Genomic DNA, 14894 nt, shown 5'->3' with positions numbered 1-14894 from the left:
AGTGGCCAGGAAACAGGGTGTCGGCCATTCTCTGTGTCCAGACTCCTGCACACACCTGCCCTCTAGGGCTCTGCAGTGATCATACACCCTTATCCCACCACCTAGATACTTAAGAACTGCATAGGGAAACTGAGGCACCCCCACACTATTCAGAGGAAACATTAAGAACAGTCCCACTTCATCACATCAGCGCCCCCCCAACTTGTCTAGAGATTTTATCGGTGGTAGGCATCGGACACGGTGATGGCACTGAACTTCCCGTATCCACACAGAACCGGATCGACCCGTCCTTCTTGGGGACCAGCACCATGGGAGAGGCCCAGGGGCTGGAGGACGGCTGGATCACCCCTAAAGCCAGCATGTCTCCAACCTCTATCTCCAGGTCCTGGGCTGTTTTCCTAGTGACCCTGAATGGGGAACACCTGATGGGAAGATTGGCTCCTGTTTCCACCCGGTGAACAGCCAGGTTAGTGAGCCCAGGCCGGCTGGAGAACAGCTGCCGGTGTGAAGACAGCACCTCTCTGATCTCTGCCTGCTGGGCAGGGGTTAGCTGGTCTGAGAGGAGAATTGATTCCAGCGAGGGGTCAGCCCCCACCTCAGGGAGGAGTCCCACCAGGGGATCCTCTCCCTTCTCCTCCCACTGCCCACACCCAGCCAGCCCCAACTTCTCCCTGTCCCAGTATGGCTTCATCATGTTGACATGGTGCACCCGGTGGCGGTGTGCCCGGATGGACAGTTCCACTACATATTTCACTTCATTTACCTGTCTGAAGACCTTGAAGGGGCCGTCCCAGGCAGCTTGCAGCTTGTGCTTCCTCATGGGGATGAGAAGTATCTCCTGGTCCCTGGTAGCCTAGAAGCAGGCACGTGCTCAGCGGTCGTACCAGACCTTCTGCTTCCTCTGTGCCCTGGCTAGGTTTCCCCTGGCCAAGCCCATGAGCTCCACGAGCTTTTCCAGAAAGGTCAGTACATACTCCATCGGGGGAGGCCTTCCCCCCGCACTCGTCCCTCATCAAGTCGAAGGGTCTCCTCACCCTCCTCCTATACAACAACTCGAAAGGGGAAAACCCTGTGGATTCCTGGGGCACTTCCCTGTATGTGAGCAGCAGGTGGGTTAAATACTTCTCCCAGTCCTGTGGGTGCTGGTCCATAAAGGTTTTCAGCATCATCTTTAGGGTCCCGTTGAACCTCTCCCCCAGCCCGTTGGACTGAGGGTGACACGCCGAGGCCCAGGTGTGTCGGACCCCACACTTCTCCCAGAAGCACTGGAGCAGGGTTGACATGAAGTTGGACCTCTGGTCTGTAAGGACCTCCTTGGGGAACCCCACTCTGCTGAAAACGGTGAGCAGCGCGTCTGCCACGGTGTCTGCCTCCATAGACGACATGGCCACTGCCTCGGGGTAGCGCATAGCGAAATCTACCACCACCAGAATGTATTTCTTCCCCGACCGGGTTGCCCTGCTGAGGGGCCCCACTATGTCCATGGCCACCCTCTGGAAAGGCTCCTCTATGATGGGCAGAGGTCTCAGAGCTGCTTTACACTTATCCTGGCCCTTCCCCACCCTCTGGCAGGAGTCCCAGGCCCTGCAATACTGTTGGACGGCGTCAAAGTCCCCGGGCCACTAAAAGTTCTGCAGCACCTCTGCCTGGTGCGCCAGATGCCCTGAAAGGGGAATGTTGTGGTGGTACATCTGGGGGACCACCAATTGCCTCCTGGCTTTCCAAGGTTCAGTTGGCCCTGAACCAGCCCATTCCTGGTACAGGAATCCCTTCTCCCACAGGAATCTCTCCCGGCGGTCCTCCCCCTGGGATCCTGCACCATTGTGGCCAGCAAGGGCCCTCAGCTTCTCTAAGGAGGGATCCTCCTGCACTCCATGCAGTCTCCCTCCTGCCCCCTATCTGCTGTTCACAAACTCATCCACTAGTGCCCCTGCACTGCGCAGATCTTTAGCCTTCCGGTCCACTAACCACATCTTCAGGTCTGGAGGGCAGATGTCATACAGCTGCCCCAACCCCACCGGGTTACACACCTCCGCTGTGGTAGTGGCCCCTGTGCCCTTCCCCCACCTATGGAGATATTCCCCCAGCAGATTGGTGACCTCCTTGTAACTGACACCTGGGGTCTTGCGTACACCCCGGAATTGTTTCCTGTACGCCTCGGGGGTCAGTTCAAACTTCAGCAGCAAAGCCTGTTTGAACAGGTCATAGTCCCCCATCTCAATACCATCCATTTGGCTGAATGGCTCTATGGCCTTGGGATCCAGCAGGGGGGTCAGATAGTGTCATAACCATACAGCTCAGGGTAGCCTAGAATTCCTCCTTACCTAGTGTTGGCCCATTCCCAGCTTCTGGCAAACAGAGCCTAGGTACACTTCAGAGCTTGGTTTTGCATCCCTGCTCATCCTGACTAATTCATGAACTTATCTAGTTCTTTTTTAAACCCTGTTATAGTCTTGGTTTTCACAACTTCCTCTGGCAAGGAGTTCCACAGGTTGACTGTGCATTGTGTGAAGAAATACTTCCTTTTGTTTGTTTTAAACCTGTTGCCTATTAATTTCATTTGATGACCTCTAGTTCTTGTGTTATGAGAAGCAGAAATAACACTTCCTCAGTTACTTTCACCCCCTTAGTCATCTCTTTTCCAAGCTGAAAAGTCACAGTCTTCTCTCTTCTTATAAGGAAGCTGTTCCATACCCCTAATAATATTTGTTGCCCCTTTCTGTATCTTTTCCATTTCCAAGATATCTTTTTGAGATGGGGAGACCACATCTGCACACAGTATTCAAGATAGGAATGTAGTGTGGATTTATATAGAGGCAATATGATATTAATTCTGCTTATGCCCAAATAAATTGGTTAGTCTCTAAGGTGCCACAAGTACTCCTTTTCTTTCTGTTAATGTTGCATTTGTTTAATCACTGTACAGTGCCTAGCACAACAGATCTTTGTCCATGACTAGGGCTCCTGGGCACTATGCTAATACAAATAAATAATAACAATGATGATGCAGAATACACCTGAGCTCTCCCTCCTGTAGCTGGGCTGGCTCTGCAGAGTTAAGATGAGCAAAATGCTACAAATCCTCCCCCTTCTCATTTTTGTCACGACCCTCACAGCTCTGATCCCAATACACACACACAGAGCAGGCCAGCTAAGGAGATGCCATTTTTAGCCAGTCACGTTTCAGAGCAAAAGCACATCATGGGACTGAAGGGACAACTTGCCGGCGGGGTAGCAAACATATTTTCTGATGGGCAACCAAATCTGAGATTCAGGTTGACTCTAGACTGTGCAGTTCTTTAAATTCTGTCTTATTTAAACTTATAATCTTGGGGGGAAGGATTTTTTTAGATGACTGGTGCATTCAAATTGTGTGAATTGCAGTGAAGACAGGAGAGAATCTAACTCTTTGCGTTTTTTGTTTGTTCGTTTTAACTAAAACATCAGGAACAAAGTTCTTCATACAGATCATGAGCCACAAGGTAGGTGTAAAAGTGTTGACCTCTCAGGCAGGTGGAGGGGCTCAGGATGGAGTATTACTTGGAATGTGTATAAGAAAAGATAACTGAGCTCCCCAAATACATGGCTTAATTTTTCTTGGGAACTGGTTCTTTGAATCCTCTTAAATGTATTGGGAAAAGAGGATGTTTCAGACAAAAATCTGTGGATTTTAGCATCTTGGAGGAAACCTTTTCTCTGTGGAGCACAAGAATACGTGGTTCCCGGTACCCTACATTATACGTGGGCCCCCAAGAATAACCTTGTATCCTATGTTTGCACAGCGTAGCTGTAAAGTCTACCACTTGCTGTAGTGCAGTTGATCTTTGACACTTAATAGCTGTGATGGATAAATTGAAATAACTTTAAAGTTATTTCCAGTGCCTTGAAGTTGAAGCTAGAAAAATGCAGAATGGAAATAAGGTTTATTTTTAACAGTGAGGATAACTAACCACTGGAAAAATGACTAACTGTTGTAGATTCTCCATCAAATTTTAGAAAGACATCCAATTTTGATTTCAAAAAGATCTGCTCTAGATCAAATGGGAATTAATTAATGGCAGTCCTATGCCTTGTGTGCTACAGAAGGTCAGCCTAGATCAGTAGTTTTCCATTTTTCTTCATTTGAGGACTCCTAAAAATTTTTGAATGGAGGTGCAGGACCCCTTTGGAAATCCTACACATAGTCTGTGGACCCCCAGGGGTCTGCAGGTGACAGGTTAAAAACCACTCCTAGATTATCATAATTGTCTCTTCTGGCTTTAGAAATCTGTGAATCTCCTCGTTTTTCGTCTGTAGGGTTGATATTTTTAGGAGGAGAGTGACACTCAGAGACTGGCTCAAAGGGTCCTCCAACAAAGCTTCAGTTCTTTCAGCATCAGTAAAATGGATTTAGAAGGCAACTCTGGTAAGTATTTCTTTGCTGGCTTCTAATATTCATGCAGGGAACTGGACTAGATGACCTCTCGAGGTCCCTTCCAGTCCTACAATTCTATATTTCTATTCATGTATCCTGCAAAGATACAGTGAGAGACCACTTAGATCTTTGCAAGTATGAAAATATCTTAAACTTGGTTAAAGGAGGAAGTGGAGTAACTTTCCGCTATAGGCATTAAGTTTGGTGAATATATGCTTCTGTGTATTAGAGCAGCAGTTCACAACTTCTTTCATTCTGGGACCCAAAACCAGGTGCAGTGGTGGTCTTGCAATTCAAAACCACACAAACGTTAGAGGCAATAAAGGATGATGTGGGTCAATATCACAGCAAGAAACAATACCTAGGTTTTGCAAGGTGGGTGTGAGACTGGCTGGGTAATATGTTGGGTTGGGGACTGGGTGTACTGAGACAAATGCTTCTAGGCAGTGTATTGGGTGCAGATACTCTACATCATGCCCCAACCTTTGTGAGCCAGGAGGGCTGGAGTGGGGGCGTAACTCAGCTGTGTGTGGTTCGTTTTATTTATTTAGTGTTTGCAATCCGGCCAAGCCGCAGCCTTCTTATCAGTCATGTTCAAGGCATGAAGACCTCCAGGAAGTTGCCATTTTGCAGTCCTCCACAGTGTGCATCATGGTTTGTGGGTTCCCACATTGACCTAGTGGACTATGTCCCCCAGCTGCAGCATGTCTGTGGTCTGGAGAAATGGAGGATCCAACTAGCAGATCAAATTTGCTGTGTGGGTTACAAACTGGTTATAAAGCTACAGTCATGTCTTGTGCAGCCAGGGCCTTAATCAGTTTCCTGGGGATCATCCCAGTGAAGTGACTGTTCTTATTAAGGCCCTGTCCTTGCCATAATTCATAATTGACTTTATTACCAGTGGCTGGCTCCAAAATGCGTTTTGCTACAGACGCAACATGGTTAATATCCTGTTAGTACTAGGGCTGTCAAGCAATTAAAAAATGTAATCACGCACTTAAAAATAATAGAATACCATTTAAACATTTGTGGATGTTTTCTACATTTTCAAACATATTTATTTCAATTACAACACAGAATACAAAGTGTACAGTGCTCACTTATATTTATTTTTTATTACAAATATTTATACTGTACAAAAAAAACAAAAGAAATAGTGTTTTTCACTTGACCTAATACAAGCAATATAGTGCAATCTCTTTATCACAAAAGTAGAACTCACAAATGTAGAATTATGTACAAAAAAATTGCATTCTCAGACAAAACAATGTAAAACTTTAGAGCCTACAAGTACACTCAGTCTTACTTCTTGTTCAGCCAATTGCTAAGACAAACAAGTTTGTTTACATTTGCAGGAGAGAATGTGTCCATGCTGATGATGAGTTCTGCTAAATAACGATCCAAAGCAGTGTGGCCCAACACATGTTCACTTTCATCATCTGAGTTGGATACCACCAGCAGAAGGTTGATTTTCTCTTTTGGTGGTTTGGATCTGTAATTTCCACATTGGAGTATTGCTCTTTTAAGACTTCTGAAAGCATGCTCCACACCTCGACCCTCTCAGATTTTGGAAGGCACTTCAGATTCTTAAACCTTGGGTCGAGTACTGGAGCTATCTTTAGAAATCTCAGATTGGTACCTTCTTTGTGTTTGGTCAGATCTGCAGGGAAAGTGTTCTTAAAATGAACATCATTTGCTGGGTCATCATCCGTGACTGCTATAACAGGAAATCTGTGGCAGCGTGCGGTGAAACAGTGCAGGGGGCGCACCGCTCTCCCCCAAGGAGTTCAGTCACACGTTATTTAACCCATTATTTTTTTAACAAGTGCCATCCGCATGGAAGCACATCCTCTGGAACAGTGGCCGAGGCATGAAGGGGCATACGAATGTTCAGCATCTCTGGCATGTAAATACCTTGCAATGCCGGCTACAAAAGTGCCATACAAATGCCTGTTCTCACTTTCAGGTGACATTGTGAATAAGAAGTGGGCAGCATATCTCCCATAAATGTCAACAGACTTGTTTCTCTCCGTGATTGACTGAATGAGAAGTAGGAGTGAGTAGACTTGTAAGGTCTAAAGTTTTACATTGGTTTGTTTTTGAGTGCAGTTATGTAACAAAAAAATCTACATTTGTAAGTTGCACTTTCACGATAAAGAGATTGCACTTCAGTACTTGTATGAGGTGAATTGAAAAATGGGATTTCTTTTGTTTATCATTTTTACAGTGCAAATATTTGCAATAAATAGAATAGAGTGAGCACTGTACCTTTTGTATTCTGTGTTGTAACTGAAATAAATATATTTGAAAATGTAGAAAACATCCACAAATGTGTAATACGCAATAGAATACCAATTGAAATGTAACTGTGCGATTCATTTTTTTAATAATTTTTTTTTAGTTAATCGCGTGAGTTAACTGTGATTAATTGACAGCCCTAATTAGTACCATGGTCAGGTAAGGGTGCTGCCCTCTCCAGAGGCATAGCCAGATATACGGTGTTGGTTTGAGGCATTGGGGACTTTTTCTCCCCATAGTAGTTCATGGATGCATGGGCTTGGTGCTCTGGAACCACTGAATGAAGTTCAGGGCTTGTCTACACTTCCGCTTAAGTTGATGTAACCTATGTCGGTCACGGATATGAAAAAGCCACCCCCCGAGCTGTCCGCACCGGCGCTAAGTCAGTGGGACACACTCTCATTCTGTCATAGCTTCCACCTTTCGCTGAGGTGGAGTAATTATGCTGACAGGAAAGCGCTCTCTGGTCTTCATAGTGCGTTTACACTACTGCCCTACATTAGCGCAGCTGCAGTGAGTCTGGTGAAGACTAGCCCCCGGACCAGGGCCCTCTTGCAGTGTGACTACCCCTCGGGGCACACTCTCACTAGGACAAGCCTCCTGGGCTTCAGCTTCTCCTTGGTCTGACCTCGGAGCATTCAGCATCCCTGTCTCACGCCATAAGCTCCCTGCAGTGAGCCACCTGAATAGGATACCTGGGGAAACCTTACACGCCCTCCAAAGGGGCCAGGCACCCCCGACTTCAGCAGTCAGGAGTGACTCTCAGCCAGCGGTGTAAAACAGAAGGGTTTATTAGTCATCTGGAACACAGCATAGAGCAGAATCTTGTTAGCACAGAAAGCAGGAAGTTACAGCAAAGTTCATCTTGAGGAGACCCAGAGCCATGGGCTGTCCTCCTGAGTCCCAAACCAGGAGTCTGACCAGCCTTCAGCAGCCCACCTTCAGTCACACCTAGTTGCCCCTCCTCCATCCTGTATGCTGTTCCCCAGGCAAACCGGTCACCTGGCCTCCACCTCCCTTTGTTCTCCAATTCCTCCAGCTGGCTCTTGCAGAGGATGCGGCCCGGCAATCAGTTGCCAAGATACATCTATAGTCTGGGCCCAGGGAGCTAGAAGACACTTGCACCTTCCCTCTTGGGGTATCTGCAAAGGTCACACACCCTTATCCCACCACCTAGATACTTGTGCAACACATAGGGAAAACTGAGGTGTGCACAGTATTCATACAAACACTAAGACACTTTCCACTTCATCACAAGTAGCCATTTGTCCTGAGTACCTGTGTCAATCTTTCTCAATGGCCTGTCCCTCAGATCTCCCTGACACTGTTTAGAAAGGCTGCAAGCTTTGGATTCACCAAGGGCAAGTCATGCCTGACCAACCTGATTGCCTTCCAGGATGAGAGAACTGGCTCTGTGGATATGGGGAAAGCAGTGCATGTGATATATCTTGACTTTAGCAAAGCATTTGATATGGTCTCCCACAGTATTCTTGCCAGCAAGTTAAAGCAGTATGGATTGGATGAATGGACGATAAGGTGGATAGAAAGCTGGCTAGATTGTTGGGCTCAACGGGTAGTGATCAATGGCTCCAAGTCTAGTTGGCAGCTGGTATCAAGAAGAGTGCCCCAGGAGTCAGTCCTGGGGCCGGTTTTGTTCAATACGTTTATTAATGATCTGGATGATTGGATTAATTGCACCCTCAGCAAGTTTGCAGATGACACTAAACTGGGAGGAGAAGTAGATACACTGGAGGGTAGGGAAAGGTCCAGAGTGACCTAGACAAATTGGAGGATTGGGCCAAGAGAAATCTGATAAGGTTCAACAAGGACAAGTGCAGAGTTCTGCACTTAGGAAGGAAGGAAGGAAGGAAGGAAATCCCATGCACTGCTACAGACAGGGGACCGACTGGCTAAGCAGCAGTTCTGCAGAAAAGGACCTGGGGATTACAGTGGATGAGAAGCTGGATAGGAGTCAGCAGTGTGCCCTTGTTGCCAAGAAGGCCAATGGTATATTGAGCTGTATTAGTAGGAGCATTGCCAGCAGATTGAGGGAAGTGGTTATTCCCCTCCATTTGGCACTGGTGAGGCCACACCTGGAGTGTTGCGTCCAGTTTCGGTCCCCCCACTAGAGAAAGGATGTGGACAAATTGGAGGGAGTCCAGCGGAGGGCAACGGAAATTATTAAGGAGCTGGGGCACATGCCTTATGAGGAGAGGCTGAGGGAACTGGGGTTATTTAGTCTGCAGAAAAGAAGAGTGAGGGGGAATTTGATAGCAGCCTTTAACTACCTGAAAGGGGGTTCCAAAGAGGATGGAGCTAGGCTGTTCAAAGTGGTGGCAGATGACAGAACAAGAAGCAATGGTCTCAAGTTGCAGTGGGGGAGGTCTAGGTTGGATATTAGGAAACACTATTTCACTAGGAGGGTGGTGAAACACTGGAATGGGTTACCTAGGGAGATGGTGGAAACTCCATCCTTAGAGGTTTTTAAGGCCCGGCTTGACAAAGCCTTGGCTTGGATGATTTAGTTGGTGTTGGTCTTGTGCTGAGCAGGGGGTTGGACTAGATGACCTCCTGAGGTCCCTTCCAACCCTGATATTCAATGATTCTAAGCTGGTCCCTGGTATCAAAAAGGTTGAAAAATACTGATTTATGTAATCAATCTGGCCCGTCCTCCTTACTTCCAGCTATCTAGAAAACCTCCCACAGTCCGTTGGCCCATGTTCCTTCTGTGCATGCCCTCTGTACATTGATACAAACGTGGATAAATAGCATGGAAGGTGTGAGGGGAGACACATTTGTGATGGCAAGAAAGCTGCTGCACGGACACAAACTGAATCCTGAAGAAGCGGTCTATGTATGCTTGAAAGCTTGTGTCTCTCACTATCAGAAGTTGGTCCTCCCCTACCTTGTCCCTTCTGTGTAACTGTTAAGTGATTAAGGTGATTCGTGCCTGTCTCTGAGTCATAGTATGGACTAGGAGGGAACATTTTCAAAAAGTGCCTGTGACTTAGCCCCTCACTATGTTCAGTGAGTGTTGGGCTCTTAAGCACCTGCCAACCTCTGCACTTTACAGGGCCAAGTGCACTGTAGTGCAAATTGCATCCTTAACTCCAGACATGTTTGTTTGAGTTTGATTTTTTTCTTAATCCAGCAGAGATGGCCTTGGAGTCTGAAGGTAAATGCAAAAGGATTTACTTCAGAATGCCGTGCTTCTACCAATCCTTAGCATTTCACTGCTGAACAACTAGCTAATTTGGTAGCTTCAAGGGTTTTTATAGTAATGTTTATTTCCAGCTCACTGTTCTGCATAAGTATAGTCATTAATATGTACTGGCCACTCTGCCCTACTGATTGCGCTTTCCTCATTTTTAATTGAACATTCCACTCACCCAAAATCTGAAGTGAATTTGGTTGGGTACACACAGTGAGTGCCAACTTAGCAGTTTAGCATTTTTGTCTCGGCTATTAAAAATTGATGGCTTCACCCCGTTAGAGGGCAGCTCCAGTAGCTAATATGTTTCCACTCTTGTTAATTGTGTTGATGATGAACTTAGATCTTGTTTTACAGAATGTTTTCTTTTGTCTTTTTATTCCTTCTCTTCCAGTTGATGCTTTGGATCCGGAGATGTTAATACAATGTCCCTATGATAACTATCATCAAATCAGGGCCTGTTGGTTTCCCTATCATCTTATAAAGTGCAGGAAGGTAGGATGGGATGTTAAGGTCTCTAATGCACTTGGGAAATCATATTTTTGTAAATGCTAATGCATGGTGAACTCAGTACGCTGTGCTGCCTTTTGCTAGAAGGATGCATTCACTTGCTATTAGGCTGGAAGAAGCCGTCTTTATTTCATATTTATATCGCTCATCCATTTACCACTTCATAAAAGCATCCAGTTCATATTTAGTAATGCCCTTCAGATCAGTGCATTTACCCTGAAGAAAGGCGAAACAGGTTCTTCAGAATACCTAGCTCAGTGATGGGATCCTATTCTCTTCCAACAGTTCACTCATGGGACCAGGGTATTTACTTCCCAATACAGGCCATGGAGCAAATGCAGCCAGTGTTAGATGGATGCCTTCTGGCTGGCCAAAGCAGAAGTGATCTGATGTTGCAGTTAATTCTTTACTTTGCAATCAGAGCAGGAGAGCTGCTAAGCCATCTTTTTTTATATTGCTAATAACTCAATTCAGTGTACATCTGTCTGCAAGTCCCTCTTCTCAGTCTTCTATCCTGGGCGAGAATGCTGTATATTTAAGAGGAGAATCTGCTCCTTTCTTTTGTCCTCTCAGTCTAGTATCTTATTTTAAGCTCTCCAGTGCTAGTGTATATTAGTTGTACTGGTATAAGCACATCCACGTGTTAAGATGATGTCCTGGTATGATTGTATTGGTTAGGAATCACACCAACATCGCTATAGTGATAGAAAAGCCATGCAGAGCAAGCCTGAGCAGTGGGTTCGTCCTCTTTGTATTCTTGCTCTTTTCTAAGGGTAAAGGCTCTTCATTCAGTGGGGGACAGTAGTGCTCTTCTATGTCCACACTAGTTTACCTGTACTGGCAAAATGCTCCCAATATAGACGTGGCCTCAGCTGGAACATTGAGTAACTTCCCTCCTGTTTCAGAAGGGTTACATTAACTGCAAAGACTTAAGCTCTAGCGCAGGCAGAGACTTATCATAGAATATCGGGGTTGGAAGGGACCTCAGGAGGTCATTTAGTCCAACCCCCTGCTCAAAGCAGGACCAATCCCCAACTAAATCATCCCAGCCAGGGCTTTGTCAAGCCTGACCTTAAAAACCTCTAAGGAAGGAGATTCCACCACCTCCCTAGGTAACCCATTCCAGGGCTTCACCACCCTCCTAGTGAAAAAGTTTTTCTTAATATCCAACCTAAACCTCCCCCACTGCAACTGGAGACCATTACTCCTTGTTCTGTCATCAGCTACCACTGAGAACAGTCTAGAGCCATCCTCTTTGGAACCCCCTTTCAGGTAGTTGAAAGCAGCTATCAAATCCCCCCCTCCTTCTTCTCTTCCGCAGACTAAACAATCCCAGTTCCCTTAGCCTCTCCTCATAAGTCACATGTTCCAGTCCCCTAATCATTCTTGTTGCCCTCCGCTGGACATGTTCCAATTTTTTCACATCCTTCTTGTAGTGTGGGGCCCAAAACTGGACACAGTACTCCAGATGAGGCCTCACCAATGTCGAGTAGAGGGGAACGATCACGTCCCTCGATCTGCTGGCAATGCCCCTACTTATACATCCCAAAATGCCATTGGCCTTCTTGGCAACAAGGGCACACTGCTGACTCATATCCAGCTTCTCGTCCACTGTAACCCATAGGTCCTTTTCTGCAGAACTGCTGCCGAGCCTTTCTGTCCCTAGTCTGCAGCGGTGCATGGGATTCTTCCCTCCGAAGTGCAGGACTCTGCACTTGTCCTTGTTGAACCTTGTCAGATTTCTTTTGGCACAATCCTCCAACTTGTCTAGGTCCCTCTGTATCCTATCCCTACCCTCCAGCCTATCTACTTCTCCTCCCAGTTTAGTGTCATCTGCAAACTTGCAAACACGAATCCATGCCATCCTCCAGATCATTAATGAAGATACTGAACAAAACCGGCCCCAGGACCGACCCTTGGGGCACTCCACTTGATACTGGCTGCCAACTAGACATGGAGCCATTGATCACTACCCACTGAGCCCAACAATCTAGCCAGCTTTCTATCCACCTTATAGTCCGTTCATCCAGCCCATACTTCTTTAACTTGCTGGCAAGAATACTGTGGGACACCGTGTCAAAAGCTTTGCTAAAGTCAAGGAATAACACATCCGCTGCTTTCCCCTCATCCACAGAGCCAGTTATCTCATTATAGAAGGCAATTAGTTTAGTCAGGCATGACTTGCCCTTGGTGAATCCATGCTGACTGTTCCTGATCACTTTCCTCTCGTAAGCAGAATCGGGATGAGCTCCACCCTGACATCTGGTGGTGAGGTGTGGCAAGTTGTGGAAAAGAACTTCAGGGGCCGATCTCATTTGCATAGGCACACCCAGCCCGCCTAGAATGAGGCCATAGCTGCCCAAATGGTCACTTTGGCTGCTGTGGGATCCCCATTGTCTCTGTTATTGGGGCAGGAAGAATAAATTGTTATTACCCTGATTATGGGAATCAAGGACAATGGAACTGTACTTGGCCTTTTGTTATGATGGAGGGACTCTCCATCAACTAAGTTTCACTCGCTAGGCAAGGAACATGGGTTCCAAAACTCTGTGAAGGGAGAGAGGCTGGGGACAGGTATTAATACTTGGTGGTATGCCCCCACCCCGCCTTTCGTGAGGGCCTTACATGCTAATTGCACTTCTTCCTCTTTCCACTATAATTTTGATTCCATTAGGAGTCTAGTTACAGGCTGCTGAGCTGAATTCACTTTGGGCTAATGGTGCACCCACACTGAGGCTCCCCTACTAGAAGCTGAAATCATGAAAGAGCTAAACTTACTAAGAGCTGAAATCACTGAGTGTTGTGTTAAGTAGTGGGGGAGGCTGAAGATATATGGTGGAGCAGTTGCGGGATGGCGAGCGGAGCAGAGCGGCTCGGGGAGCAGAGCAGTTTGTTGGATGCCGAGAGCAACTCATGGGGTGGCTGGCAAAGCAGAGCCCCATGGAGAGGTGGGGCCATCAGCTTTGGACCATGTAAGGTGCCCCTTAACCCCAGTCTCCACCCAGGTTGGGAGGTAAAACTCTGCAGATAAACTTTTGAACTCTGGGGCTGCCCTGACCAGGGACAGAGACTTTTGGGTCGTTGGACTTTCGGGACTTTGGGTGATTTTGAGTTGCTGAACTCAAGAACCAAAGGGAAAGGACATGCCCCAATTTGCTTGGGGTGGGGTTTTTGCTCATGGGTTGTGTTATGAATCCTGTTGGTGGTGTTTCCCCAACATAATGCCACATTGTTTCTCTCTGTTATTAAAAGGCTTTTTGCTACACTCAGACTCTGTGCTTGCGAGAGGGGAAATATTGCCTCATGGAGGCGCCCAGTGGGGGTGGTATATATTTGTCCCAGGTCACTGGGTGGGGGCTCGAGCCGGTTTTCCATTGTGTTATTGGAATGGAACCCCTAGATACTGACCCCGGCCCTTGTTGCTGCCAACTCTGACAGGCAGAAAGGTTACACTTATGTTCTTAAGATACAAAGGCTGACTTTAGAGAACTGGCCTGGCGAGCAGGCCCCCGCCGCCCCAGCAGCAGAGCCCTTGCCCCACCCGCAGAGTTCATTCTCCACATCACAGCGTAGAGACCCACCTTGTGGGACTCAAACAGCTGCACCGATTTGGCTCAGACATTAGAAGAAAACCACTTGCCACCTTCAGGCGAACGCCAGGTGGCGAAGCTCCAGGCCCAAGGTGACAGCATGAAGCAGCGTTCAAATCAGAGTCCTGGTGTTACCGTAACACCGGCATGGCAGTCGGTGGCAGGCTGCCAAAGCTCAGGCTCCAGGCCCCACCCTGCCCTCACCCTCAAGCCCCCTTATCGGCCAGGAAGAGGCTACAGATAACGAGGGTGAGGGATCAATGAACTGCAGCCGCCCTCTATCCCACACAGGCTCACAGACGAGCCCGTGATCATGTTAACAGCCACCCAAGGGACAAAGGGTGTTGGATCAATGGGACGCAGATTCGTGCCAGGGCAGCCATCTCCTCTCACCCCAGATTCCTGCCAGGGCAGCCATCTCCTCTCACCCCAAAGCTCTGGCACAGAAGGAAAGGCTGCCTGGGAGAACCCCTTGGCAGGGAGCTTTGCTAAGGATGCAAGGGTCCCTCTGCCGGCTCTCATGCAGGATGCCCACTGAGGCATGGAGCAGAAGCAGTCAGGTTAATCCAGCTCTTGATTGCCTTTGCACTGCAGCAACAGCCTCTGAAGACTGATCAGCAAGCGAGGCCACGCCCTGATAACAGGGCTGGACAGACAGATGCTGTGTGGAAAGGCCAAGCAAAGTGCCCGTGGCCTTCCCCACCCCACCAGCCCAGCCTTCCCTGCCAGGCATCTGCCAATCCCAGCCTAGCCTTTGCGCCTCCTAGCCCACCGCCCATGCCCCCCATGTCTCAGCCCCCCAATTTTTCCCACCCAGCACCTGCTTCCCCCAACCCAGCCTCCCGCAACCAACACCCCCTCAACTTCCCAC

The sequence above is a fragment of the Lepidochelys olivacea genome (assembly GCF_965140295.1).
Source record: "Lepidochelys olivacea isolate rLepOli2 genome assembly, chromosome: 20".
Classification (NCBI taxonomy): domain Eukaryota; kingdom Metazoa; phylum Chordata; order Testudines; family Cheloniidae; genus Lepidochelys; species Lepidochelys olivacea.
The sequence above is the reverse complement of the archived record's forward strand: the minus strand, read 5'-3'. Positions refer to the sequence as shown.